The 5,289-nt window shown below is 37.3% G+C and overlaps 1 pseudogene; it reads right to left on the reverse strand.

The window, feature by feature from the left end:
- Positions 1–4,460: 4,460 nt before the first annotated feature.
- On the reverse strand, positions 4,461–5,078 carry LOC114050195 (annotated as a pseudogene).
- Positions 5,079–5,289: the final 211 nt, after the last annotated feature.

A 5,289-nucleotide genomic window follows, 5' to 3' on the forward strand; every position in this document is an offset into this window, starting at 1 on the left:
CTGCTTGCTTTTTATATCAAAACAAGATTATATAAAAAGAAAAAGGTCCTTTATATACAACATTAATTTTAGCTCTTTTTGTGGTGGCAAAAACAACAACAATTGGAAAATAAGGGCATGCCTATCAATTGAGGTATGATTGAATAAGTTGTGGTGTATGACTATGATGGAGTACCACTGTGCTGTGAGAAATAGGAAGTAGATGGTTTTCAAAAGAAATGGAAATACTAATATGAACTGATGGAGAGTGACATAAGTAGAACAAGACAAACGATGTATACTAAAACATTGAAATTATTAAAAAATGAACAATCCTTAAAACTTTTATAGGCTGATGCAAAATAAATTGAACAGAACCAAGAGAACGATTTAAACAATAAGAACAACGCTGAAAGCAAAGAGCTTTGAAAGCTCTAAGAACTAGGTTCAATACAATGACCATTTATGATTCCAGAGGACCAATAACGAAACAGGATTTCCAATAAAGAGAGGTGATGGATTTAGAATACAAAATGAGACATATTTTTGTATTGTGTAAATGAGTTTAGGGAATTTGTTGTGCTTGACTGTGCATATTTGTCATGAGAAATTTGGTTTTCAAACTTTTTTTTTCATTATGAAAGAATGGAATATGGGAGAAAGATTTTTGCTATTTTTTAAAAAGAGAAATGGAGAAAGGGGCTACATGTACAAAATGTTGCATGCACTTTCAATTACATTTAATTCAATAAGCATTTATTAAGTGCCTATTATGTGCCAGGCACTGTGCTAAGCACTGGAAATGACAAAGAAGAAAAAGACAGTCCCTGCCCTCAAAAGGGTTGTAATCTATTGTGGGAAGACAGCATTCAAAAGGAAGATAACAAAGAGGGGAGTAAAATGGGTGAAAAGGGGGACGTTTTGTTCCATGGAATTAAAACCAGATGAAGCTGCAGATAGAGAGTGGAATGAGCTGGAAGTCCAATTTCTGCCCACTATAAAGGATAGCTTTGGGAGGAATTTAGTATTCAAAATCTTGCAATCCTCCAACCAAAAATGTTGAAAGAGGTGGTATACAAGGTTTGATTTAGAAGCATGGTGATAAGATTGGAAGTAACCAGTTTATGGTAAGAGGGTGGAAATATTGTTCCTAGGCAGAGTGTATTATCAAGAGTGAGGTTACTGTACTGTTAGTTTGCTTAACTGCTTTGTTTTGTTACAAGAGACCTCTCATGAAGTAAGAATATATATATATATATATGTAATATAAAAATAAATCAACAAAACTTTTAAATAAAGAAAAAAAGAAAAGTCTCAAAGGAAGAGACAGTGGATAGATTGTGATGCCTTCTGTTTGAGCAACTGGGCAATCTATGAGATCCTAGATTTGTTCAAGTTGTATGCCATTTTTATGCCTTTCTTTTTGGAACACTGGAAGGAAAAGCTATTAAAAATACCTCAAAGGACAAAACTGCATCAGTAGATATAGGGTATTTTTTTTTCTTTTCATCCATAAAGCAAAAAAAAAAAAATAGGGGAATATAGGTAAAGAAATGTGCTAAACACTTTTTACAAATGTCTCATTTGACACACAACTCTGGGAGGTAGAGACAGTAGGATGAACATTTTTATTTTAAAGTAAAATTATAATATCTATTTGGAAATTATTTGTATTTAAAGTGCATTCACACAAGTAGAAGAAAGAAAATATCAAAGACATTTCCTTGTAATTTCTTATTTAGGAATTTCATCCTAACATACTTTTTTTGCCATGCATTTGCCACCAAAAAGTTTTTTTTTCTTTTAAATAGTATTTTATTTTTTTAATTATATGTAAAAACAGTTTTAACATTAATTTAAAATTTTTGATTTCCAAAATCTCTCTCTACCTCCCTCCCCTTGTGCAGATGGCAAGGAATTTGATATAAATTGCACATGAGCAGTCATACAAAACATATTTCAGTATTTGTCATATTATGAAAAAAGAAAAAAATAAAGAAAAAATAGTATGCTTCAATGTTCATTCATATTCTATCAGTTCTTTTCCTGGGGGTGGATAGCACTTTTTATCATGAGTCCATCGGAACTCTCTTGGATCTTTGTTTTGCTGAGAATAGCTAAATCATTCACAACTGATCATTGCACAATGTTGCTGTTACTATGTACAATCTTCTCCTAGTTCTCTTCACTTCATTTTGCATAAGGTCATGAAAGTTCTTCCAAGTTTTTCTGAAAGCATCCTCCTCATCACTTCTTTTTTTCCCTTTTCTTTTAACTTTTTATTAAAATGCATTGGATAAAGAATGGCCTTCTTTTGCAAAAGGCTGCTTCACTTTTCCAGAAAGGGGAACAGCAAACACCTTGATACAACACAATGAAGTTTTCATTCACAGTAATATCTGTAAGCAGCCCTGGACCCTTGATGTAGTCACACATTGAATTTCCATTGGTTGTATTTCTTGGCAGTCTCTGTAGAGGAATGGTGCATATACCATGGTGCAGGAGGAGGCGGTTCCTCTCACTCTGACCCCTTCTTTCTTCAGAGGTAAATATTGACCACTTTCACAGAAGGCTGACCTAGATTGGGGTAATGACTGTCTAGATTACTACAGAGAAAAAATTAGCTTAATACTGAAGCAACCACCCTTCCCAAGTCTCCACATAGAGAAGTATGAGCAGCTTCTTGCAAAAAAAAAAAAAAAAGATGAACAAGGCCACTATTTGGTTCAGTCATTGATGACTAGATTTGTTCACTTTTAAGGCATCTTTCCCTTCCAAACCCAAATAAACTTTCATTTTGTTGCTTCACTGTTTTAAGAAATAACATCAATTGGAAAATGTTCCAAAAAGAGAAGCCTCCTTCAGACAGGAAAATATGGTCGTTCAAGACTCTCACACATCTGGCAGGTGCTAAACACTTCGGCATTTGGTCATGGGGAACTCTAGTCCATCAATGCTGAGGATCAAGAATGACAAGTCTGATTGAAGAATTATACCAACTCTTCCTATTCCAAGTTAGCCTCTTGTCTCTCCCCTTCTTCCCATAATCTTAATACAGTCCAGACCCCTCTAAATATAACATCACTGCAGCTTCCATCATCGGGTAGGGACACATTTTAGACAACCAGTAAAGGTAGGTTTTATCTTGAGATAGTTATCTTAGTTCTTATTGCCAAGGAACTAACAATCAGTTAAGAGAAATCCAGTTTCATAGGGCATTAAAGAAATGGGAAGCCATTAATGCTCATTTACTGATGTCAACATCACAGGAGCATTTAGCTTCTGACAATGGATGACACTGGTTCAAGATCAGTGGCTAACCTGATAGAATGTAGATTTCTGATGGGGGGAGGGGTAAATTGTGGGAAAGAAATGTCTCAGGAACAATCTACCAACCCAACTTCTATAATCCAGTAGTTCAGTTCAACTCTAGTTACCCTTTCTGGAATCACCAATAAGATCTAGTTCTTAGTCAATGGAGAATTGGATGACTTCAAGCTATCAATGCTCCCCTGTGCATCAGTTCTCTTTGGGAGATGTTTCCCTAACTTGTGTGCAAAAGTGACTTAAGGCATCCACAGCATGCAGTGAAGCAGAATGTTTGGTTTGGCTGCCACTGCTTTCTGGGGAGGATTAAGTCAGCTTTTTTTTTAATTAACTGAAAATGAGGAAAGAAGGTGCTATACGCAGGAGTGAAAATTCAAGAGAGTCTAAAAGCGGAACCTGGCTTAAATTCATGATCTTTTTTGATAAGCCAGTTGGATGTTGTGCACTTTTCTAATCATGTATGTGTGTGTGTATACATATATACATATATATAGTATGTATATATATATATATATACATGTATATATACACACATACATACATGCATACATACACTGGACCACTCTGCCATGAAAGCATCTGATCCAGAATCTGCAAAGTCCAACGGAGCCAAGTGACCATACAAGGTAGCCACACCCAAACCTAGATTTACTGTGGGTCTCAAATATATTTGCTCAGTATTTTTTGTAAAATATCTAACTGCCATTAAATAGATTAAAAAAACAACAACAAAACAACTCTAATATAGACTCTGCATTAAACAAGTGAATGTAATTGAAGAAGTTGGATTACATTGATAATATTTCTTTTAAAAAACAGAATCGTTTTCTTTTTTTATCGACCACAGTGGTGAGACAAGTTGTTCTTTTCACCTACCTCTGCAAAGTGCCCTGGCAGGTAAGAGCCCCAGAGATCAAGAGCCAGCTTTGCTCAGCCCGTGGGGAGATGCTCTGCTCCCCCACTCCCCAACAAAGGGTGGAAAAGAACAAGTGTCACAACTGGGTCATGCAGAGCTGCCCAAGGCTCCTCCCAGTTTTCCCAAAGCCAGGATGTGGTCAGAGAGCTTTCTGATTCATAAGAGAAAAGTCCACAAGGAAGCTGTGAACAGGATCGGTCCAGAGAAGTAAAAGGCTTTTATTTTCACTGCCCCTACATCAGTCAATGTACTGAGAGAGCCAGCGGAAACCCTTGCGGTAGCCCTCCCCTATTGGGCACACTGCACATGAACACTTCCACTGGGCGGATGTTCAGCTCACTCAGAGCCGCGTTTCCCTTTTCTGTGTTATGTCCATAAAGCCCAAATATCTCACAGAGTCTTTCCTCACCGGTCCTGTCTGATCTGTCAATTTTATTGACCAAAATAAGAATTGGTACATTGGATATTGTTTCATCTCTCATTAGTGCACTGAGTTCAACTTTGAATTCCAGAAGGCAAGGTGAGGGTGAGTGATCTGCACAGTGCACCAGGAAGATAATCACATTAATTGTTGGTAAATAGTTTTGTTTTTTTTCCCCCAAATTGACCGGCCTTGCTCATGTCCACCAAGAGTAAACGTTGTAAAAGTCCTGTCTACAATCGTCAGCTCTTCAGATGTGGGATGAAGTGTTGGGATATGTTGGCCCAATCTATCATTTTTGAGCATGTGCAAATGGGTTGTTCTGCCTGTATTGTCCAATCCCAAGAACACAAGTTTTCCAGATTTCTTGCAGAGTTCTAAAAACTGCAGGACACTGCTGAAGCTGTTATAGATCCACTCAAAGATGAACAACATTGTTGTAGCTCAATCTGACCAGCCTGGGGTTCCTGGGGTGGTGGCTCAAACTCCAGAGGTTCGGAGCCTCCCTCTCCCTCACTGAGGCCAACACAACAGTAGCACCAAAGGCCATTAGACACTCGCTGGAAATCCTCATCATTTCTTATAGCACAATAATATTCCATCACAATCATATACCGCGACTTGTTCAGTCATTCCCCAATTGACG

The sequence above is a fragment of the Vombatus ursinus genome, unplaced genomic scaffold (genome assembly GCF_900497805.2).
Source record: "Vombatus ursinus unplaced genomic scaffold, bare-nosed wombat genome assembly UNPS02014798.1, whole genome shotgun sequence".
In the NCBI taxonomy this organism is placed as follows: Eukaryota; Metazoa; Chordata; class Mammalia; order Diprotodontia; family Vombatidae; genus Vombatus; species Vombatus ursinus.